Below are 25,454 nucleotides of genomic sequence, written 5' to 3' on the forward strand. Positions count from 1 at the left end.
AATCCATTTTTCTTTTCAACCTCTGGAACATCCCCCACCAAGAGTTAAATGGTCACAAATTCAAGGCTTCTCTTCTTTTTTCCCAAAACAATCACTTTGTCACCAAGACACATATGAGAAATTTATTCCTGTCTCTGCTTGGCATCACTGCCACCTCATGGATTAATGAATTCTGTGTCCTCTAATTCCCCCACATTATGCACCTCTGTTTTATATGAGTAGCCAAATGTATCAAGATTCATTTTAATGAATGTGAGTCATTCCCCATATTCAGAACAGTTATGTTGTAAGTAAGCACACCATTAGCTGTGCTAAAAATAAACAAGCATTACCTGCAGGAAAACCTATATAGTAAAAGTATGCACTGTGAAGTACAAAAAAAAAAAAAAAGAAAAAAAAAAAAGAGACATAGCCAGGAAGGGTGTTTGTGCTGTATGCAGAGTGAACAAGATAGATTATGCACAGCATCTACTCTACATTTACGCCAGTGTATCTGAAAGCAGAGTAGAACCTGAGGATTGCTTTACCAGGAAATTTAAATTGAAGACATCCAGTGTCATTGTAGGTTTTATCAATTCTCTGCTGTTAGTGTTGAAAGAAAAATAAATGGATGGTTCTTTGTAACACCGTTTTTCTTCTATGTCTTTGTTGGTGTAGAGCAACTATTTCTTGTGTGGCTTTCTGGAGGTTTCAAGGTTTGAAAAGCTGAAAATTTCAAGGTCAGCCTGAAGTTGCTTAAACAGAAAGCATGCATGGCTTGGCCATGTGGTATTTCTGTTCCATTATTTTCATGATTCTTAGTGTGGTGCAAAGGGAAAGGCTCTGGTTGAGTCTCAGAAACCAAGCCCATAAATCAGTAAGTCAATCAACAAGTCTGGGGAACAATATGTTCTTCTATTTTAATTTCTTTGTGGGAAATGTGTAAATAGATACTGGCAATGAAGCTGGAATATAATGGGTACTTATAAATTAAGGCATCCAATGATTTATCTTCTCTACGTGCGATGTAAAAAGAGGTTATGCTTTCTGATCTGTTAAAACACTATTTTTAAAATAATAAAACATCTTTAGCTTTTGAGGATGAGAATTACTGTCTTCTGACCAGTTTCCAAAAATATGGGAAGTTAACACACTGAGAATAAAATGTAGAGACTCTCAGCAGAACATTTCTATATGACCATGCTCGCATGTTACCAGAGACCTACCAGCTGCACTTTATGTACCACACAACAGCAAGACAACCAGACCTGAGCAGGGATGGCACCAGTTACCACAGACTCAACCTGTCCCTGCAGTTCCACCACTGTAGGACCTCTGTGTGTCTTCACCTAGGTGTTTCCCACTGTAAAAGTGGATGACGAACACTAGGCTTAACTGTTTCACAGCAGTCTCTGGAGACTAATTAGTTAATGTTTGTGCAGAGCTGATAAAGGTAGTCATAAACCATAATACATAAAGCATTTATCAAAAGAAGGGAAGAAGCCTTGAAACCACATTGTCCCTATCCCTTTGCTAATGAGTTTTTACTAGCATTTGAACAACTAAAGAGCTGTCTGTACAACTGATCCCAAACAGCTAATTTAAGCCCCACTTACTGAAATCCTTTTAAACAAAACAAACAAAATGTATTTTATGATGAAAATTCATTATGGAAAGAAACAGAAGTCATTTATAAAGTTACATCATCCATTCCAGGAAAATAATGCAGGACTTGTGATTTAGGAAGCCAAACACCAACCCTACATCAAAGGGTCTACTAAATATTTACTACAAACAGCTGACAAATGGCAATTCATAACTCAAAAATGTCCACAAAACTGCTTGCCAACCTATTTTAAATAATTTTATTACTTTTTTTGCTGTTGTTTAAAAAGGCCATATTTCTGGATAACTTACAAATAGGAGGAAAAAATTAACCTTTGAGAAACCAATTGTTTGCAAACAGTGGTCTGTCCTGCCCTAAGGACCTGACTTTTAAGGTGTATTTGGGAAGGCAGACCATAAGTAGACTTTTCGAAAGCTTCTAAATATCTAAATGAGGTACCTATGAATTTTTAAAATCAACTTTCTGCCTATCCAAATCTTGGCACGCTTAAATGCCTTTAAAAGCTGACCCCATGTTTTTGCAACATGAAAGGCATTATCTGAAGGCTCATCTCCACCGCAAGAGGCAGCTACTATTACTGTACCACAGTCATATCCCTCAAACGAAGAGAACCAGAGTAAGTCAACAATACTAGGCAGAACAGAAACAGAGTGTGTCGTGCTAATTCAGGCTAGCTTCTACCTTCATCACCAGAAGATCATTAGGTTGACTGTCTTCCTATCTTCAACCTGTTCTCTTAAACTGCAAGTTAGCTTAAGCTTAAATATGGCCTCAGTTTTGTAGGAAAAAGGATCCGGAGAGGGATGATGAAATTGTACCTCAGACTGGAGTGAGGAAGCTTCAGGTGACAAGTATTAATCAGCTACATCTCTAGGCGTGATTTAGAACTTGGGTTTCAATTTAAGACAAGGAGTCCATCCTTCTACTTCCATAAAGATATATCGTATTTCTAAAAATATAATTCCTGGTGAAGCTGACTGAAGTGTATGTCCTGTGTTCAGTCACAGATGTAAAGACTTAATATTGGATTTTTGAATGGGAGAGACGCCTTTTCCTTTTCAAAAATATGATGGCCAGATGTGTTGATGGTTGTTCTAAACCTAGTTATAGAAGTGCATAATTCAATCCTAATTTGAACTGCAGCAGGTAGATTTTTAACTGAAAACAAAGTTATAAAACAACAAAATATACCAGCAGCTTAGAAGCTGCTTACTTGTACCCATAAAATGAACAACAGCAAAACTAATCTGGAGATGGATCTAAGAACTGGGCTGGACCCATTGGTGAAAAAAATGTTCCCTAGAAAACAAGACAGTTTTCAGCTCCCCTTGGGAACACAGTGATTAATTGAAACTCACAATAAAGGGACATGAAGAAAAAGCTAATAAAATGTAAACAAAAACCACCATAAACACCACATTGCAGAAAAATTTGGCTGGCTCCGAACCCTGCTGATGATAATACAAAAAAATGAAACCATTAATTTAAAACCAGCATCTTTGATTTGTTTCTTTATTTTTCTTAATTTGTGAATTTTCCAAATATTTTCCTTGAAAATACTTACTATGTAAAACACTGTTAGGTTTTGAATAAGCTTTATATATCAACATCTATTTTTATATAAAGACCTTTAGAAATATAAGCTTTATAAAAATACACAACACCCACCACATTGAGGGGTTTCATATGATTTAAACAGGTGGTTTTCCTGCCCAAAATGCTCCGTTCTCTGTCTTTATTGCATTGTCTTAAAAACCTAGAACTAAAATCCCCACAAAAATTTGTGCACCCAAATTTAAAAATGAACTTTGTACCTACATTTTGAGTACTCTGGAAAACATTTCTCTCACTGAATTCAATTGCTGAAATATTCCTGTAATACAAACACAGTCAGATGCAAGATCAGATGATGCAGACAGTGTTAAAAACATAGCTGAACTATTTGTACCACAGCATTTGGTCAGCTACTCCATCATATTTTTCAGAGCAACAAAGGCTGGCCTTACACCTGCAAAAACAGGCAGGTGCACAAGACATCTCCTTGCTCTGAAATTACTTTTCAGCTGCTTTGTCAACAAAGTGGCTCCCCCTAGGCAAGTCTTGCTTGCCCTTGAGTTGAAAGACTCGTTCTGCACCATAAATATGATCAATGGGTAGTAGGATAGATTTACTGCTTCTCAATCCTCTTCTAATCTCTTCCCACAATATCATCAATACCCTCTGTTGAAAAAATAAAATAAAATCTAGCACAACCATGTAAGGCTGTGAACACCAAGAACTGCCTCTTTTCTCTCCAGCAACCTAGAGGATGTTCCTTAGTATCCTTGAGGAGGTAATCTGAGGAATACATCCAGCGGGTGTTAGCGATTGGCATGGGGGTCTCTGTGCAAGCTGCTCAGGAAACAGTATTCTCAGATGCCACCTTGACTTTGTCAAGTCCTTCAGATGACACAGCAACTTTGTAGAAACACTGCCTTTATGACAAGGAGAACCACACAGCCTACAAGTCAAAGCACAGAAACGTAATTGTGTGCCACTGTGGCAGGATTTGGAAGGTAGAAAAAATCATAGAATTCTGATTGCCTTTCCTGATCCTGTACTTCCTGGATTAACTGAACTACTATTGCTTCCTTCTCTAAAACCCCTGTTTACCAGTGATTTCCTCACTTCTCATTCATAGAAGGAGCTGTTGCACTGTCTGGAATCAATCAACATTAAAGTGCTGTTTTTACTAATGTAGATTCCTTGGGGTAGTTTCTGCTGTGATTGAAAGCTTTCAAAGGTCAACTGGAGCATATCAACATGATATATTCAACAAAACCCAAACAGAATCAAACCTCAAAGATTCCTATGCCATGAATTACATTTGAAGCTATCATGTTCAACTGAACTACAGATTCTCACAGATGAACACTTTTCTACTTATTTATTTATTTATTTATTGCTTAGAGTACCATAGGATCTTTAGGTTCCAAATGAAACAAATTTAAATGTCTATTTACCAACCAAACCAAAGAGCTTTTGGAGGCATTTTTCATATATTTCTTTCCTCATATCCACCTACCCATCTTCTTTGTGCAGGTGTTCCCTGTTGACAAGGACAGCTGACTAGTTGGCTAGAAGTCAAACCAAGAACTCTGCTGCTGAGAGACATCCCTTTCGGATATTCTTTGTGATGTATGTTCTAAACAGCATCAGAATGTGTGTGTTAAGTGCTTCTTAATATAAGAAGTCCATCTGTGTCTAGTCTGTCTAATATAAGAAGTCGATCCCAATGTCTGCATAGAAGTCAGACAGGAGTCCTTAAAAAAACAAAAGAAAGAAAGAAAAGAAAAAAAAGTTGGCATCTTTTCTGAACACAGGTCATGAAATAATTATGGACTTAAAATGAAACTATTCATCTTTCAGCAGTAAATCAAAACAGATAGGTAGGTATTTTCCCAGACAAATGTACAACAAGACTAATGAAGTCTGACAGGATGAGTGGTAACCGTAGCTTTCTGTTTAGCAGCCCTGTGTTTGAGTTTACCCAGTCAGTATCTCAGACAGGAGCAGTTCTGAGAAGGGACAGACAGAAATCCAGACATGTAAAACCTTGACAAACCTAAGCTTCTAAACTAAAATGGAAGCTTAAGAAATCATTCAACTTCCTTCAGTAGGCTATGTTATATCTATCCTGAATTAAAGTGCAACATAAATTTCTGATTCTTTTTTTTTTATCTTATACATGTAATGCAATTTTCTATATAGGCCAATTATAATAGATTAATAATATATGGAAGAAAGTCTTCTAGAAGAAACTTTGAAGGCCAGTCTTGATCTGTCAACTGTTGTGCTTTTTTTTTTCTTTTTTTTTTTTTCAGTCTTTAGCCCTTATTGGAAATGAAACCTCTTCAACCTATTTCAAACTATGTCCCCAAAACAATGACCACATCTCAGAAAGTGCCAAGCTTTTGTCTGGTGATCTTATACTGTTTTGTCCCCAAGGAAAAGTCTAATTTTCATAGATACACATGTAGGAAAAACAGAGTATCTGTATTTAGTTCAGTAAGGAAACACAAGTTTCCCTATATGCTTGAGTTTGTTTGATATAAGAGGTTGTGTGTATTTAACCATCACTTTAGGATGTTAACTTTAAATCCCATTTTTTGTATTATTATCAATGAATTGACCAACCTGGTGATAAATGATTTCCTCACTAAGTAGTATGTCTTAGTAACAGTAATAATAATGATAACAACAGTCATAGCAATACAATTGTCAGATAAATGGATAATTTGTGAATGAATTTCTTGGTAAACCTTGCTCTTTTGATTCTCCATTAGTTGACAACTAATGGCCTCGAAGTTACAATTGTACATTTGTTCTTAATTATTAACATCTGATCTCACTAGTCATAATGATTTTATTCACAGTATCCAAATCACAAAATCAATTTGCTTCTCTTAGGTAAAGACTTCATTTAATTAAACTCAGCATTTAATAAGGAGGAAACATTAACACATTATGTGGCATTTATCTGTTTCATAATTACATTCAACAGCATGCCTTCATCTGTACACTTTCCTGTGATTAAAAAAAATAATAATAATAAAAATACAACACCAGCATTGCATTACAAGGTTTATATTTGTGATTGTTTCACTTCAACATTTGAATAGTTGTATATATTAACAGAAAATAGCATTAGCATGAAGAACAAGCATAGATATAAATCACCAAGAGAAGGCATCTCTGTGAATATAACAGAGTGATGAGGACCCAGAAAAGCATGGTTGCCTAATTGCTTCATTTACATAGACATAGATGTTCACAACAAAACATCAATTGTTGTACTGAAAATGTCTCTGTGAGTACAGTTGGAATTAGATGAAGGTGGGTTGAAGTGTATTCTGGAAGCAGTTATCAAATGCAAATGAGCCAATAAGTTGTTTCTACATTGACTCAAGTACCTAAAAGAAAGAGTAGCCCAGGCAAACTAAGAAAAAAAGACAAGAGTCTGAATAAACCATGCTCTGCAAGACTCTTTAAAAACAAACTATCATTGAAGATTATTAAAATTATGTTCAATAAAAGAGCAGCTGCCATTCCACATAAAGCAGCCAGCAACGTCTGTGTCTGGGATCAGCTGTTTGTTTCCCACCTAATTACAACAGATTTCCCCTTGTAGTGCTCCATGGGCACAATTTGCTCCCTGCCTGCCACGTTACCGGCCGTATATCTCTCATCCCAGTAGTAGCTTCATCTGAAGCCTGACATGTCATGAAGATGTCTTGTGACTACACTTTGTTACACAAAAACAAGGCAGGGAAAACAATTAGAAGATACAGACTAAAACTGGGAAAAGGTTATAGTAATAGTAATCATTTCCTAGGAAATAACAAGAGGCCAAAAACCAGCAATCTGGGTGTATCCCTTTACTTGTTGCAGATCATTAGCTGTTAATGAAAACTTTTAAAAAGAGTGCTGTGTTGATAAATTTGCATTTTATCCAGCTTAGGAACAGTAAATTATCATGCAGCTTGTCCTCCACGCTCTGTTTCTAAGGAGAGAGCAAAGCAGGCATTACACATGACAGGATTTCCAAGACGCAACGTGTAAGAGATTTAATGCCCCTGGAAAATGACAGGCATCTAATGTTACATCACCTGTCATTCTCCTCCTCACCTGGCTAGATAGCTTGCTTCAAAATAAGGATAATCTCACCTTTTATCCATCTTCTTCTGAGGTGACCTGCCACCTCCACATGCTGCCCAGTGATAGACTCAGTGGTTCACTATGATGGAAATTAGTAGAAACCCCAAAATAATAAGTTCCAAGGGGGGAAAGGTCTTTCACACATTTGTCAGGTGCTTAAGGGGGGGGGAGGGGAGGGAGGGAGGAAAGAAAAAAAGATGATGACTAATTTTCCCTCTGTGGAAAACACATATGGACAAAAGAAAATGATTTGCATTCACACTTTTGCTCTCCAAGCAAAAAAGTTTTGTTAATAATAGAACTTAGCTGGCTCATACCCTACCCTTATCTTTAAATCCATTGCAATGCCATGGTACTTCTGTCGGCTTCCACAAAATTTGTTAATCAACAGAGATTTCAGTTTAAGAACGTGGTATTTCAGAACATACAATCCATTTCCAGGTTGATATCTAGATACCATGGCCAATATCCCTGATAAGTGATGAGAAATGTGCTTAGAAAAAATGATAGAGACAGATAGCCTAGCTATCTGAGCTCCAGTAACATCCCAGACAGTCTGGGACTGCTCATGATTGTGTACAAGAGAGCACATTTGTTGTGGGTCTGGTCAGCTCCCTAGTGATCTATGCAGACAATTTGTGGATCTCTTTTTCAGCCTAGGGTAGAAGGTACAGGTGCCACCGTGTCTTAATAGCCTTCAAAACAGAAAGTCTGTTCCTGCCTTCAGATGTGCAAATGCAGCTTCTTAGTTCCCGCAAATGCAGCTCGTGGGGGTTTTCAGCTGGTAGGCAGTACACTTGCTGCATTGTGTTTAATAAAGCTGAAAGTGTAAAAGACACAATGTGCAAAAGATTGTACATCCACCCCCAATCCTCTGCTTTATCATACCCGTACTTTTTTGCCACCAGGTGCTGGAGTGAGCACTGTCCAAGCATCCTGTGCCTGCCTGTGTGGGGAAGAAGTAGTCCCAGAGGACTTCTGGAAAGTTAGAGCATGTAGGCACTGAACATGTCTGAATTACTTTCATACTACTGATCTATCTTGTGATCTTGAGCAAGAACCCCGCACTTCTTTGTCTTCTGGTATACCAGAGTGTAGTGTACAATGAAGACCAAACTCTGTTAAGCATGTGGCGTTTTACAAATGCTGATTTTCCAGGTCTAGGAATACCTAAATACCTAAAAAAAAAAAAAAAGAGGCAGAGGACTAGCATATTAATGTATAAATAATCAAGAAGTAAATATGTATAATGATAGATTAAGATTACTTAGTGGCACATAGTGGCTACCTCTGTGTACGAATAACACAGGTATATTTAGGAAACACCTTTTCCCACCAGGAATTTTGGCAATACAATTTGTTACTTACATATTACATCATGATTAAGATACACATATAATTGTTTGTAGTAGCACTTGGCTTAATAGTAGTATTACATAGGAATTTTGTGCACAACATTTTACAGTGATGCCATATCTTTTAAAAGTAACGTGATGCCTTTTCTGTCTTGTGCAATGAGCCTTGCTCTGAGAAAAGTTGGGAAAATCGTTTTAGCACACAATATTTTACTGTATATCACCTACACTTATGAAGTCAACATGCAGTTTTGTATGCAACATCATCTTAGTGGCAGGATTGACCATAATAAAAGGTACCTTATTAAGGTGATAATCTTTCAGGCATCTCAGGCCTCAACAGATGAAAACAGAGTCTTTGTAGAGAGCTTTAGGCACTGGCCCCAGAACTGCAATTAATTCAGAAAGACTTCAAGGAAAGAGAGGAATACAAAAGCGTGCCAAAGAAATAAGCTGTGGATTTTGAATCCTATATCTGAATTGCAAAGTGAGTCTAGATTCCATCATATTGCGACAACAGTCAATCTGGAGCATTTTTGTTCCCCTGAAATCTTCTGTGAGATTCCCTCTAAATATTATATGATCCTTGCCAGATGAAAACAATTGCACACAGTTCCCTCCAACTACAGTTATACCATATGCAAGACATTAAGGGAGATATAAGGTATTTTATTACCTCAAAGACTATGACGGTTCCATTTAAAGTAAATATAAAGTTCCCCTGTGCCTTTGTTCCATCCAGTCTGATCCCAGAGGATTTCATTTTTCTGGAAAAATGCTGCTGCTGCTTCTAGTGACTCTTGCTTGTGACAGTCCTCTTGACTGGGGGAGAACAAGGGAGCATTTCCCACCACTAATAGAAGGAAACAACAAAGCCTGTGAAATGCACTCTCAGGAGAACATAGAGAAAATGTGACTGTTTCAAGTATATTTATTGTCTTGTGTGATGTAATAATCTACATGTGTGCTCTACAAACACCAATGGAAGGGATGCCTAAATGGTTTAGTGAAGAAACAATTTACTGAAGAACCCTTTAACTCATGGTCAGCAAAAAGGGAAGCAGCTTGAATTCAGTCCCTATTATTTGACCTTAACACTATAAGAAAGTCTAGTAAAAAACAAAACTTGATTTGCTGTGCTGAGGTGTGCTACGCTCTTTAAATACCATTTGGCACATAGCATATGTCTAAACTGTTTGATAAGTGCACCATTCCAAATAGCCTGGATCCCAGTCTATCCCCAGCCAAACTGTGCCATGACTCCCGTCTGCTCCACGTGGCTAGTTTACTTCCCCCAAGAAATGAGGAACTGAGGAAGGGAGAAGTGTATATATGTAAATCTGCCCTCTGAAATGAGGGTGGCATTGGGTTACACAACTCAATTCGTGATCTCGGAAGTACTTCCAGGTGCTGCTTATTAAGCATACCCAAAGAGTACTCTGGCAGAAAGCCTAGATCTCATGGTATGGAAAAACGGTAATAAGCTGTTGACGATGCATATATGGAGATTGCATATACACAATTTTCTAAAACTTCTTTAACTCAGCTTCTTCCAGTGCATTGGACACCCTATGCATTTTTTCTTAATTGTTCGCTCAAAACAAATCATTGTAAATACATACATATTTTACACGCATCCTCATAGGAGAGGAGTAGAACATGCCCATATACAGCATTTGTAGGTTGAAAGGATCTGACAAGCATCAACTAATTATACTATTTAGAATAAAAAGAAGAGGGGCTCATCTACATAGCTATAGACAAGCTAGTCTCCCTTTCAGTTGAATGGCATCTAGGCAACACAGACGAGAGTCTAGGGCACTATTCTTTTCATCCAAAAGCAGACACCTAAAATAGATGAGATGTATGTAACCAAAACACACCTTTTTCTCTCTACTGACTGCAAAGACAGTATTCTCTGTCTGCCTTAACCATGGAAGAATTTAGATTTCCAAACCTGACTGGGATGAACTAATTTCAGTAGTAGGATGAAGTACTTTCAGTAACTTCATGTCCTGTATCAATTATATTCAGCTCAATTATATCCAGCTACGAAACAATACTTTCAATATTTGAAATTGCCTGGAGAAGGAATAAGAAATTTCATATGTACAATGGAATATAGTCTAGCAAGCATTTGTGAGCAATATCCTTCTCCTGTTAAAGTCAGCAAATGGATTGAGTATTTGTTGTTCTTACTATGATTACTAGTTTCTAAAAAAGCTGTTTGCTCAACTCTGCAGGGTTTCTGTTTCATGTTACAAATGACAACCCTGGTCTCTTTAGACCAAAATGCTGATAACACTAGCTATTTTAACTGTCCATAAAAGGCAATCTGTACAACAGCAATCTAAGAGTAAAAATCGATTGTCCCTAGATCCTTTCAAATTATATTATCTTAATTATCATATTTTGTGCTATTCGAATCCTGCATATTCACTTCTACAAGAAATCATGTTCATTTGTTATGAAAAAAGAAATCTACTTACGAAGGAGTCATGAAGAAGCAGCTGACATGTAAGTTAGTCATACTTCCTTGTGGCTTGTCTCCTAAAGACATACATGGCCAATCTGCTCATAAAAGCCACAGATGCACTGTTAATAGTGAGAGATGCAAAACTTACAGTTGCTAAACTTTTCACCAGTCCTCTCCAAGCCTCCAGGTGACAAATGCAATAGTCTATATACTAATGTTTCAACAAGAGCAGAATCAGACGGGTTTCATTTATGGCAATGGTGTGTAGGAAAAAAAATGTGTTTTCTAAGGATCACTGAAGAAATCAGTTATGTTGTATAGCTGTTGTGCTGATTTTGTTGTTGTTTTTGTTTTTATTAAAAAACCAACAACAACAACAAAAGGAATGCCTATATATATATATATATTAATAAAAACAACAACAAAAATACAGGTTGCATTGAAGAGAAGAAGGAGCCCTGCCTTCTCAGGAGCCCCAGAGTACAGGGTGTGCCATCATTTCTTTCACATTCTTTTTGATCTCTGTAACTTTAAATGAAAGTGTTATAACAAACAGAAAAATAAATAACTGCATACACTTGCCAGGTACAGAAGATTGACCTGTACAGTACATATATTGACCTCCAACTTCATCATGTTACATCATTTTGGAGTGCTTCAGTTACAATGATAAAAGTGCAGAAGCCATAATAGAAGAGTGAGAATGGGGAGGGGAAAAAAAAAACACAAAGCACACAAACAAGCAAAGCAACAACAACAAAAAAACACAACCAGGAAGAGAAAGCCAATGCCCCATAACAATTCAGTAGCAGATGACTCAATAAAGCCTGTTTGAGCTAAGACTGTAGCCAATGCCACAACAAGCAGCAATATTAGCCATCTGGGAGCCTGAGACTTGGAAGGATGGTTGCAAGTACAAACCCACCCCCTCATCTCCTGGCTCCTGAGGGAAAAGGGCAGCAAAGCACCTCAGTTTCAAATCTCACACAGTTTTAAAGAATATGTATTTTTTTAGTTTTTGTGTATGAGGGCACAGTATTCACCCAGTAAGACCTCTCCTCCCCAGGAGGTTGTAAAAAAGAATGACTCATGAGTCAGGGTGATGATGCTTTTACAATGGTAGAAGTTCTCACAACAAAGTTTGAAGGTGCTCTGTGGTCCTTTGATATAATTTAGGGCAACCACCAGCTGTCTTAAATTACACCATGAAGGCACATGAAGTTGCAATAAGCTAATCATGCCCTCCATAGTGAAAGCATGTCGTAAGACTCCTAGTTCCAGGCTATCACAAAATCCACACATGGAGACAATTAGCTGGGCTTGGTTTACTGTTTTGTTATTGTTTACATATAGCCACAGATAGACAGATAGATTGACAGTGTAGCAAACATTTTCTGTCACAAAATATCCTTGTCTTTGCATGACACTTAATTTCCATACCTTTTTCTAATATGATTACAAATGAGAAGAAGGAAAAAAAAACGAGGGAGGATTTTGAAGGAGAAAAAAAGTTTAACAGAAAGAAAAAGAGAGATGAGTAATACTTCTGTTTCTGCTTTTCAGAAGGTCTTGTTTGAAAGCTCTGTTGTGCCTGAAATGTTGATTCACCCATTATGCTTTTCAGTTTTTACGTTTACCCTGAACGACAGCAAACTTTTGTAACTTGTATATGGGAAAGAAAGAAGGGTTGCACTGGGGGGAAAGGGGAGAGGGCTGGGTAGTTTGTATATAGGAGTACAGTTGGAGGAGCATTATAGCAACTCTGCTTAATTTCAGAAGGAGGGGTGGGGGTGGAAAAGAGAGAGCACATTTATTTTCTGTCAGTTTGGCAAACTCGAGTTAAAACATGAAAGTCAATTTGGGCTTATTCCTTCCTGCCCATTATTGCTGGTAACAAGGAGCCAGAGAGCCAGATCATTTTCTCAATTGCTCTTGAGCAGCCCTTGTGTCTTCAGAGTACACCTTCAGCAGCCTCTGAGCACCCCATTTGCCATCAGTGGGTAGGCACAGATGTGTTTTGCTGTTCTTTAGAGTGAGATATACAGGGAGTTACCTGGCTGATAGTGAACTGGGAGGAATAGGATGCAGCTCTACCTATTGGACTAGATTGTTGTTCAGGGTTAGTAAGTTTAAAAGGTCAGTAAAAATTATTTTTGTAACCAATGACAGCAGATGTAACTCTGAATGCACATCAGGTAGCAAAACTAGGGACAAAAGTGCCATTTTACACAGTCACTTTTCATAGGTACACCTTTCAAAGTCCCTTGTTTCTTTTGCATATGAATAGGTTTCTGCCTTCTCCAGTCCTGCTCTGTGTAATAAATCCAGACTGCCTACTGTGGATTGTAAGTAAAATGGCAGCCTCCACAAAGGCTATCCATGAGGAAATGGTTGGCGACCTGCTACGGAGCTTGGATGTGCGCAAGTCGATGGGGCCGGATGGGATGCACCCGAGGGTACTGAAAGAACTGGCGGAGGAGCTGGCCGAGCCGCTTTCCATCATTTATCGGCAGTCCTGGCTATCGGGGGAGGTCCCAGTTGACTGGCGGCTAGCCAATGTGACGCCCATCTATAAGAAGGGCCGCAGGGCAGACCCGGGGAACTATAGGCCTGTCAGTTTGACCTCAGTGCCAGGAAAGCTCATGGAGCAGATTATCTTGAGGGTCATCACGCGGCACTTGCAGGGCAAGCAGGCGATCAGGCCCAGTCAGCATGGGTTTATGAAAGGCAGGTCCTGCTTGACGAACCTGATCTCCTTCTATGACCAAGTGACGCGCCTGGTGGATGAGGGAAAGGCTGTGGATGTGGTCTACCTTGACTTCAGTAAGGCTTTTGACACCGTTCCCCACAACATACTCCTCAAGAAACTGGCTGCTCGGGGCTTGGACTGGCATATGCTTCGCTGGGTTAGAAACTGGCTGGATGGCCGGGCCCAGAGAGTTGTGGTGAATGGAGTCAAATCTGGTTGGAGGCCGGTCACTAGTGGAGTCCCCCAGGGCTCGGTACTGGGGCCGGTCCTCTTTAATATCTTTATCGATGATCTGGATGAGGGCGTCCAGTGCACCCTCAGTAAGTTTGCAGATGACACCAAGCTAAGTGCGTGTGTCGATCTGCTCGAGGGCAGGAAGGCTCTGCAGGAGGATCTGGATAGGCTGGAGCGATGGGCTGAGGTCAACTGTATGAAGTTCAACAAGGCCAAGTGCTGGGTCCTGCACCTGGGGCGCAACAACCCCAAGCAGAGCTACAGGCTGGGAGATGAGTGGCTGGAAAGCTGGCCTGAGAAGGACCTGGGAGTATTGGTTGATAGTCGGCTGAATATGAGCCAGCAGTGTGCCCAGGTGGCCAAGAAGGCCAACAGCATCCTGGCTTGCATAAGAAGCAGTGTGGCCAGCAGGTCTAGGGAAGTGATTGTGCCCCTGTACTCGGCTCTGGTGAGGCCGCACCTTGAGTACTGTGTTCAGTTTTGGGCCCCTCGCTACAGGAAGGACATGGACGTGCTCGAGCGAGTCCAGAGAAGGGCGACCAAGCTGGTGAGGGGTCTGGAGAACAAGTCTTACGAGGAGCGGCTGAGGGAGCTGGGCTTGTTCAGCCTGGAGAAGAGGAGGCTCAGGGGCGACCTTATCACTCTCTACAGTTACCTTAAAGGAGGCTGTAAAGAGGTGGGGGTTGGTCTGTTCTCCCACGTGCCTGGTGACAGGACGAGGGGGAATGGGCGAAAGTTGCGACAGGGGAGTTTTAGGTTGGATGTTAGGAAGTACTTCTTTACCGAAAGGGTTATTAAGCATTGGAACGGGCTGCCCAGGGAGGTGGTGGAGTCACCATCCCTGGAGGTCTTTAAAAGACGTTTAGATGTAGAGCTTAGCGATATGGTTTAGTGGAGTACTTAGTGTTAGGTCGGAGGTTGGACTCGATGATCTTGAGGTCTCTTCCAACCTAGAAATCTGTGATACTGTGATACTGTGAAAGTGATAAGAAAAGTTCAGAAAATGGACAGCTATTTCTAGGAAATGTTGTGGAAAATTACTTTCAAAAAATTTAGCGTACTGTGTATCATTTTTCTCTCACTATTTTTTTGTGCTTATAATACTTTCCTGTTTGTTGTAATTAATGATGTTTGCACTTAATTCACTGAGGTGAGTTAAAAGTAATGACGTTTTCACATGTTTAAAATAAAACACAAATTAATATCTCTGTGATTAGAAGTCTTCCTCAATGAGACAAATTCAATGTCCAATGATTTGGTTACAAGGATTACTTGTGGGAAATTTGACAGAAATTTTGAAAATATTCTGAAATACGTATATATATATAAATATTTTGGTAAAGAAAATGAAGTCTGATTAACCATAAAGTAGCACACTGCAAATGTATATAAATAATATAAAGATCAGAAATGTGATTACTTACGTATCTATTTTACTTCTCCTATTAAAGAACCACATGACTTCAATAATCATTCACACAGCAAAAATAAATAATCAGAGCAATCATACCATGACTCATTGACTTCTTGGTAAAAAACTACTATGTCCACAGGAAGCAAAAATAACACTGACAACAACTTGCCAACCAAAAGGAATTGAAACTGCAAACTACAAGATAAGAAATGAGTAGCTACATGAGATCAAATGTCAAGAGAAAGAAAGAAAGAATGGAAGAGAGACCCATATTTAGCCTTCCAGTATCACATATGTAGCACCTACAACTAAATGATGTCAGCTTGATCTGACAACAGTTCAAATGTTCTAGACTGAGTTAATAATCACAAACATGAATTTGTTATCCAAATCTAAAAGAGAATATCTAACCTTCTAGATGGCAACATAGCCAGGTTTTATCATTCATTCTGATAGCAGAATTATAATTAATTCACAAAATGCAGATTTAAAGGTAGTGAAATGCATATATAGAGAGATCTATAGATATATGAAAGGCACTCAGAAAAGAAAATATATTCATGCAGTACAACTAACCACTGGCAATAAAAGTCTCTCAGGAGCTGTGTGTAAATCTCCTCCTTCCTGGAAGTCTAAAATAAGAGAGAGGAGAGGGGGAGTGAGTTACCTCTTTTTTCACACCCTTTCCCAGAACGCCTGGCAATGCCCTTAGGGACTCAAAGATGAGAAGGCATCTGGGCCAGAAGGTGAGAAATATACGCAAGGTTCAGCCTCAACTCTGAATGGTGTCACTTGGCACTGTGGAAAATACCTGCTCCAAATCCCGGGACAGCAGTACATAGAAAGGTCCTTAGCATCAAAGTTTTTCAAGTTATTTCTAGGAAAGTGTCCAGCTTCCTGGAGGGTTGATTCTTGAATGTATTTCTGCATTATAGATCATAACCTCTCTGAACCCATGCAGCACAACAATGATAATTTGCATAAAATTTGGCGTGCTTTTTGGAAGTAGTTTTCACTCTACTGCAAGCTGATTTGTATTCAGAGGAGAAACTAGTGTTAGGGAGACCACAGGTTCTCTTTCAGTTTCACTTCCAATGACTCCTTTGGTCCTCCGTTAAAGATGTTGGTGAATGGCATATAGGCATTGCCCTGTTCTGGTGGACTGATACCCAGGTAAAAGAGCCTAGGCAGACAGTTGGAGACAGAATTAATAATAAAATTCTTTCTATTTACATCAGCTTCTCCCAAAAAGAAATTGGATGACAAAACTCAGTTTTGACAGGAAAAGTGAACATCAGCCATGTACAAGAAAGATGAAAAGGGCTGTCCAATCCATGTCTTATGGTACCCTCTAGCGACTACGTCATCACCAGATTTCAGCTAAAGTGCAGCACGTCCAAGGACATTCCCTAGGGTCACTCCTGAATATATGGAAATCAGTCTCCAGCTTCCCTTGTTAGGTAAACTGTGCTGAGTGCTGAGCATTCATTCGTTTGTTGCTTGCATCAGGGTTTGACACTCTTAATTCCAGATGCCCAGCTTTTAAAAGCTATATGAGTTTGCAGCTAGACACACAGTATTTTTGATCTCATGGTATGAGCTTCCTACACAGGAGGAAGCTGATATTTTTTCATGTCAAAACCCAGTCATATCTCAGAAGGAAACAAAAATAAGCTTTTTCTTCTCTGCCCCAGTTTTCATCACAAAACCTTTGGCCCCTGTTGCTTTCATAAGATCTTTCCTCCCTGTCTGGCACATGAATAGTGAGAAATCTTTCCCAAGTGCACTTAAGCCCTTCCCATCAATCCATTCCAAAAGCCACTTTGGGTTCAGTGTCCCTCAATTCGAACACTCCCTTCTGCTCCCATGGGGTTTAACTCAGAAGCTGGTGAGAAATATTAATATCACCTGAATGGCCTGGCCTTGAAAGGTCATCTTCAAAAGTGCTGTAACTCCCTTCTTGACCACTGTTATATGTGGTGGCAGAATGGAAAGAAAAGGAAACTTCAGCTAGCCTTGTACCTTATTTCCTTACTTTTAAAGGCATTTCTTTGTTGTTCCAGTTTCTTGAATTTCAAAGAAATTTTACAACTTAGATCACAGGTAACACAAAGGGACTGGTATTAGTGAAGTGAAAAGGCATAATATCTGTAGGGTTCCATATGTGCTATATATTTTCAATAGCTGCGAACTCTACCTGTAATAAGATATCACTGTTTTGCTCTCCAAAGTTATAGACCTACTACTTCAAAACAGTGCTGTATTTTACCTAATGGACCATAAAGTCAGTCACAGTTTAGGCAAGGAATGTTTCAAGAGGCAAGGGTGAAAAGGAATTCTGGGGAGAGAGTTTAAGGCTTCCTTCAGAAATTTTGCAGCTTGTGGCTGAACAGTTTTTTGTACAGGAGCAGTTGGAAAAATGTGCCGAGCAGGCTATTGAAGAAGCATAAATGCTTCTCAAATGGATTTATGGATGGATACCTAAGGGGTCAGCACTTCATGATGCAGTATTGAGTTATTTTAATCCTTTACTCTGTCCATTTATGCCTTTGGTCCCATTCCCAGAATGGTTAAGTCACCTTTATGAACTTATGGCAGAGAAACGTAGTGACTGGAAAGTGAGCAGGACACCAGCGTTTGGATCCTGAGCTAGATCTGCTGATGATACTTCCTCGCCATTCCTGGAACCAGTGGTGAAAAATGCATCTGATCTGTTTTATTTAGCACTGCCAGCCATCCAGCAAACAGGTCTATGCACCACTCTCCAGAGCATGAATACAGTATCTTCAAACTCTCCAAGGCTCCAGTTTTCAGCTGTAGAAGCTGTTTTGAAATTGTGCTTAGGGATGAGCAAACAGCAGCATGACTGGCAGCTATCATGACTCAACCTCGATACTAGGCAAAATGAATAGTCAAATAATTCACTGTAATTCAGCCTAGCAGTTCAAAATACTGCACATTCCTGATTCTCTGGCAAGCTACCTCATGTAGGGTATGATATATTTTTTCAGCAGTTTCAAACTGCCAAAAATGTGGTATTATTTCTCAAACAGGAAACAAATTAATGAAGGATATGAGAGGTAAATGAAAACATGTCACAGAACGAAAACATAGTTCAAAAGCTCTTAATAAATTAAAAGTTACAAAAAGCAATTTACAGAGTGTTTTATGTATGTCACTACGATGAGGTTTTATTGGTGTGATATCATAATTTGGCTGTCTCTGATCCCTTTCTCTTGGCAGCTCTACCTCTAAAGACATTATGCGCTGATCATGCCAGCTCAGAAAGCTGAATGCCAGAGGTTTGCTTTATTTGGGCAGTAATCAACAGGACTTGTAGGTTTACCTGAGGACTTCAACATCAATTCTCCAAACACCAGGTCTTGGGGTATTTCTTGTTTGACTTTAGTAATTGCTTTTGTGCAGAGAAACTGACTAAAGTCATCAGGATTCGCTGCCCAAATTGCATGGTTTTTAGTTGTTTTCCAAATTTCCCACAGAATTATCTGTGTTTACAAATGTATCCAGATTTTACTTTGAACTTGCTCCCTTCCTCTTGCCCTCAAAGATAAATGAATTCCTAAACATGTTTGTACTTGCAAATTCATAGATTTATACACTTCATGCCACTTTAATCCCTATTAAACTAATCTGAAGTCATGTCAGGCCAACTATCCACAGTAAAATGGATTAGACAAGCCAGTTGATCAGATATAGAAATGACTCTGGGTGCTTTTTCTGTCTAGCCTCCATGCATTTAGAGCACTATTTTCATACAAATAATTTTGTTCTCTTTAATTCTTTTGTGATTAAGCTAATTCAAAAATAACATTGGTTCTTAGAGAATCATTAGTGTGAAGCAGAGCAGACTGCTTTTAATTAGGGCTTTTCATACCTTCTCTATCCATTTGGTAATAAAATTACTTCTGTATTAATTGATTAGTTATTTTAATTTACACAGCAATAAGTGCTGATATACAGTGGCCATAAAACAGCTTTGTTAAATAATTTTTAAAGTACAACTGATATTTATTTCCTGGAGAAGTGAAAGATGTTTTGTTTAAAAGCTTTGTGATGTATGTGCTGTAGCTCCTGAAAATCCTTCTCACCAGAATGTAAAGGAACTCCCAGCGAATTTTAAGGAACTTAAAATATATTTCAACTTTATTTTTAATTCTACTACATACTCTTGTATTGCTAAAGGAATACATCTGTTCTTTGTATGTCTGCAAATTATGTATAAGACCTCTTTGTGTAAAGGGATTCTCAGACTGGAAAAGAATGCTTATCTACTGAATACTCAGAGAAGTACTGTGTTTTCAATTTTATTTCTACTTCTGTTAATTTTTGTCACAAAGAAATAAATTAACATACTTTAGCTTAGTAAAGGGAATAGTCATTAAAAATGGTTGTTGAGAAACCAGTTTTTCATGCACGTTTAAAACAGAACAAATCACGATTTGGAATAATAGATTAACATAATTAGATCACACACAAAATTTCTGTTCATGTTGCAACATTAAAAGAAATGTAAGGATATTTCTAAACTACTACTTTCCACATTTCATTTTGAGAACAATGGCCTGACTTCTCAGCTATGCTAAACTCTTCGTACTGAAGGATAGAAATGCAAAGAGGGTTTTTACATTACTTAATTATAAATTACCTCGCTCAAATGGCCCCTTATACTACTTGGTTGACATAACACAGTTTTGATACAAATATTAATTGGGATCTGCTTCCCCTGCCTTTCCTCCTTAGAAGGATATTTCCTGGCCACATTGCCACATTCACGTCCCTTTGGAGCATGGCAACGATTTGACCCCATGTTTGACGCTACCCACCCCCAACCACTTATGCCTGTCTCTACTCCCTCCAGCAGGAATGGGGCTTTCACACTTATCCTACTCCCACCACAACATCATGCCATGGTTGGAAAACCAGCAGACAATACTCTTTCTCCTCATCAGTTAAAAGGTTTGGCACATGGTACTGGCAGGCATAAAATTACCCGATCCTGTCTTACATATGTGAGTAAGGGTGGAAAAGGAAAAAATTGCAGAGGTTTTTCTACAGGTGATGGTATACGCTACATTGCAGTTTCTTCAAGCCATGATTTGGACCAAGAAGAGAAGATCTGAGTGAAAAAGAAAACAAAAATGAAGTCTCCCAGCAGAAGTTTTAGAGCAAAGTGTCTGTCTGATACCGAGAAAATACCAGTCTTGAGCTTAGACTTGCTGCTCATGTTAAGCAGGTGTGCTGAACTTGCTTATACCTGTATATATCAGTAGTCTTTTCTGAATGTTGCTGCAGCAACACACTGGCAGAAGTAGCTAAGAAAAAGCAAGGATTGGTGAAATAATCTCCAGTAGTATCTCCCGTTCTATGGTAAAACATAGGGAAAGGGGAGAGTGTTTAAAATTTGGGGGAAAGAATGACATTTACCATTATACAACTCTATTTTCTGTCCCTTATCCACTGATGAAGCTTCAAGCATTTAAAAATTTCTGAAGTCATATATGTGTTTCCAGTTGAAGTTATTTATTTTATTTGTTTCACAGAAAGGGTCCAGAAGTAAAAAAAAAAAAATAAAATAATAAAATTTCCCCAACTAAAAACATCACTGAGCACTGAGTCATTTATTTTATGTGTTCCAGCACCTTGCCACAGAAAACCATTAAATGAGTGTCATCCATCCTGTTCATTGAATGAGGCCCACATTCTCTGGGAAGAAAAAGGAAAAAAAAAAAAAAAGCATACAATCATATGGTCATAGGCTGCATATTTGGAGCATTTTGCAACTCTAGAATATCAGATTTTTGAGGATTTACCAATCCTTTAAGATTTTTGCATACCATGTTTATAACTATGGTTTGTCCATATACTTCCTTTTCTACATTTTTTGCCTCTCTTAGATATTGCTTTCATCTGCCACCAGACTGAAACCTCTTAGGGCAGAAAGTATCTGCCTGTAAGTATGGATGGCAACTTGAATATAAACAATATCATAACACCTGTAATAATGATAACCTGAGTTACAATTTTAAGCCACAAAAGGACACTGCTTTAGGAGAAGGATGAAAGAAGGTACACTCTTAAGGAAAATCATATTCTGCTGATTAAAGTCTTAGCATTCAAAAGGAAGAAAAACGTTTAAAACAAAAAACTGATCTTATGGCAGAGTAGTTGCTAGCTACTTTGCAAATTTTCTGCACTTGGCAAAAGAAAATGTAGAAAAAAATAATTCCTTCTATTCCGCAGAGTATTATTAGTGTAACTTGCCCAACAGAAGTCAGCAAGGTGACAGAATGAAACTCTCAAAAGACTGAAGAATTAGATTGAGCTTTTTTCTGGAGTATATAAGCAGTAGTACTATCCTGTATCTCAAATCCTTTGCATCTGGAAAGACTAGGCATACACCAAGTATAGAATATATTGGGCAGAGGCTTTCTAGTTACTGTCAAGGTGAGCTTCACACTGAGCTTTCATCAAAGTTTTAACCCAAACAATGATAATCAAAGAGACAGTGACAAATGGAAAGGAAGCGGGGAAGAATAGTGACATTTGGTGCTGAACCATATGTGCGTGGTTTGAAAGACATGACTGAATTGTTTTTGGTGCTCTATTATTCTGACATTTAGAATGAGGCAAGTTTCCATTTCCATTAATGTACTGCCAACTCAAAGGGGAACTGTCGCAAATCTGAGACTAAAGAAAGCTGTTCCTCAAACTTCTCTTGAGCATAATCAATGCCCTTGCTAAGCAACAGAGTAGTATCACAATGTATAATCTAAGTGATTATTATGCTTTCTGCTTCTTGAATACAAAAATGTGTTTTATACCGTCTGATGATATGGCATGTTTCTTTGATAAAAGATCGTGAATTTATATATTAATGGAGAGCAACCAGTGCAAAGGAACTGTGTTGATCAAGATTTTCTGAATACTAACCTGGCAAATATAGCCAAGAAAGTGATCCAGCGGTGGAGGGTGTTCAGGTGAAAGACTCAGAAAGTGTGAAATCTTTTCAAACTGTATCTAAAAAACAAAACTGTTTGAAGAAAAAGTACAATGATAATCAATTCCCTTTATTCCTTTTTAATGTCACTTGATATCTTTACCAAAAATAAAAATAATACGGGGGGGGGGGGGGGGGGGGGGGGGGGGGGGGGGCAGAAGGTGATTCAGGATTCAAGGTCCAGCAAGGAAGTTCTGGACTCTTGTATTTATCCCCCTCTGAAACAGCTCCTGGATGATGAAATCTCCACGATCCATTTAGCTGCTTTACAAACAATTTGAATTCAAAGGATTCTCCTGACATTGTGGAACAATAGATGAGCAGTTCTAAGGATGACACTCAGTGATCAAAACTGAAGGTATGATTTTTCAAAATCATTTTCAAAATTAAAGTCATCAATATGAGCTTTATTTACTAATTAATGTTTCCCAGTTGTGACTACTTATCTTTGAAGCTTTGGTCATTGGCTGAATTTCATTCTCCCTAGCAGGCTGTGATAGTTCTTCAGCAATGGAAAAAAAACATCAGGCTTTGTATCAGTCATACTTATTGCATGCGAAGTTATTCTTCCTGATTTTTGTTCGTTTGCTTGCTTGTTTAGTCTGGCAGCAGTTTAAGGAAGTCTCCAGGTGATAAACCCCATTTTTTATGTAATTCCTTTTCTGTAGTAGACATGGAGTTCAACTTTTTCTATTTCACCCAGAACAAATGCACCAGGCTCTATGCCTTGTGCCGAATCACAGACCTGGGCTGGTTCTGCTTCCCAGCTCCTCTTGATGCTCATTCTTAGAGCACTCTCTGAAAATTCTGAAAAAAATTTGAAACTCAGAATTTCATTTCCTTGCATGATTCACAAATTTTCTTCTGACCTTATAGGACCTTGTTGCCATGACATGCATTTTTTTCATTTTAGTTTGGAGTAACTTCCTCATTCTTTATCAACTTGAGTTTTGCACCCCTTTTTGTGGTGTATTTCCATTCTGATAGCATAAAAAAGACCAAAAAAAGTATATAAATGTTTAAATATTAGAGATACACCTTGGCTTCATACAAATGAATTTATTGCTAGAAAAGTTGGCAGGACTGGCAGCCATAGCATCTGAATCTCCTCATTTACCCCTAGAGCAAGTGACATAAAGATTAAATGCCCTGTAATAATGACATACATGCTCCCTCAAAACACCCCTCCTCAATACTGGACCTTTGTTTAAGATACAAATCATGCAATAAAGGAGGGCTAAGAATAACCAGCAGAAATTCAGGGGAGTTTGAACGCCAGGCACAGTTTGAGTATAAATCACAGAATTTACCTTACAAAGGATGCAAGCACAACCCCAAGAAATGTTGTAGATTTGTGAACCAAAGATTGAATTAATCTCCCTTTAAACTTTAGGTAAAATAGGAATAACAACTAACACAATCTTATATGGGAAATCTCAGATGGGGAAATAAATTAAACCTAGAATGCAGGAAAAAAAAAAGAAGATAAAATATCTACTGGTCTGTCTGCAATGATTGCTGACAAAAATACTACCTCGGTTAATTATACCTTCTAAGGAAATAGTCTCCAACTCCCATGACATTTGACATAAGAAGTTGAGAAACTATCCATTGGAGCAGTTTCTTATAATTACCATTCTGCTCTGCATTTCACTTTCTGCCATTTGGCCCAGAGAAACCACCCACTGAACATTTGCCTTTGAAGTGCTCCACCTTCTCCTATGTAGTATGAGTGACTTCTTGGTTCTCTCTCAATTTGCCACAGACAGCTTCAGAAATCTCCAAGTTGTGAATTACTTCTTTTATTTTTGTAGAATTACTGTAGAATCTTATGTTTGAAGCAGCAGCCTCAGAGAGAAAGGACTGCCAGCTTGTGTTACCCAGACAAGACCAAACCAAGAGTGAGTGCAACAAGGTTGGAGAAGGCTCAGCAAGAGCATGGGTAAACTACATTCAATCCATTTCATAGTCAGATGAGAATTTTTTACCTTTCAGATGCTTGCTACCCAGGATTTTCTTTATGCATGTTTTTTCCAGATATTTGATTCACAATGTACAAAACACTGGAGAATTATGCAGGATTACAGCTTATCACAGATCACAATACAAACTTTGACTTTCTGGAAAGTTTTCTCAGTCCTCAAAGAGCAATCACTGGTTTTTTTGAAGGTCATTGTATTTTATATCCAGTGTTTCTACTATTAGTCTCCCAGTCAAACAGTTTTCTTGTATCTGGCTGGCAGTTATCATCATATTATTTGATAAATCACTCATAAATCCTTTGTACTATATTTGTGGTCCCTTTCTAGCAAAAAAAATATTGTTGCCGAATTCAGAGCTGTAAGATCAGAAATTCCATGAAAAAAAAGACTTATGCATGTATTACTGCCATTCTTAGGGACATAACTGCTAATTATTTCTTTACTGGAGTCTGTGGAGGAAAGAAGAAAAAGAAAAGAAAAGAAAAAGAAAAAGAAAAAGAAAAAGAAAAAGAAAAAGAAAAAGAAAAAGAAAAAGAAAAAGAAAAAGAAAAAGAAAAAGAAAAAGAAAAAGAAAAAGAAAAAGAAAAAGAAAAAGAAAAAGAAAAAGAAAAAGAAAAAGAAAAAGAAAAAGAAAAAGAAAAAGAAAAAGAAAAAGAAAAAGAAGAAAAAGAAAAGAAAAAGAAAAAGAAAAAGAAAAAGAAAAAGAAAAAGAAAAAGAAAAAGAAAAAGAAAAAGAAAAAGAAAAAGAAAAAGAAAAAGAAAAAGAAAAAGAAAAAGAAAAAGAAAAAGAAAAAGAAAAAGAAAAAGAAAAAGAAAAAGAAAAAGAAAAAGAAAAAGAAAAAGAAAAAGAAAAAGAAAAAGAAAAAGAAAAAGAAAAAGAAAAAGAAAAAGAAAAAGAAAAAGAAAAAGAAAAAGAAAAAGAA

General features: G+C 38.1%; 1 protein-coding gene and 2 long non-coding RNA genes across 6 annotated transcripts in view; 1 reads left to right on the forward strand and 2 right to left on the reverse strand.

Moving 5' to 3' along the window:
- The window catches only part of LOC310899664 (uncharacterized protein), a 105,237-nt gene extending 100,454 nt beyond the window's left edge, over nucleotides 1-4,783 (forward strand). Inside the window, exon 18 of the mRNA XM_083836385.1 lies at nucleotides 4,688-4,783. The gene's annotated coding sequence lies outside the window, so the exon portion shown is untranslated. The remainder of the gene's footprint in view (nucleotides 1-4,687) is intronic.
- Nucleotides 4,784-8,343: 3,560 nt separating this feature from the next.
- Nucleotides 8,344-13,391, reverse strand: LOC310899669. 4 transcript variants are annotated; one of them, XR_014584470.1, is made up of 4 exons: nucleotides 12,060-13,391; nucleotides 11,148-11,229; nucleotides 9,335-9,511; nucleotides 8,344-8,481 (listed from the first exon to the last, which is right to left on the reverse strand). It is a non-coding gene; the product is annotated as an uncharacterized lncRNA (long non-coding RNA). The 4 variants fall into 4 exon arrangements; XR_014584471.1 differs by having other exon boundaries at nucleotides 11,711-13,391; XR_014584473.1 differs by adding an exon at nucleotides 8,959-9,047 and having other exon boundaries at nucleotides 8,367-8,481; nucleotides 11,148-13,391.
- Nucleotides 13,392-19,286: 5,895 nt separating this feature from the next.
- Nucleotides 19,287-22,618, reverse strand: LOC310899666. Its single transcript, XR_014584466.1, has 3 exons — nucleotides 22,483-22,618; nucleotides 20,977-21,255; nucleotides 19,287-20,668 (listed from the first exon to the last, which is right to left on the reverse strand). It is a non-coding gene; the product is annotated as an uncharacterized lncRNA (long non-coding RNA).
- Nucleotides 22,619-25,454: the final 2,836 nt, after the last annotated feature.

This window comes from Anser anser (genome assembly GCF_964211835.1).
Source record: "Anser anser genome assembly, chromosome: 4".
NCBI classification, from domain to species: domain Eukaryota; kingdom Metazoa; phylum Chordata; class Aves; order Anseriformes; family Anatidae; genus Anser; species Anser anser.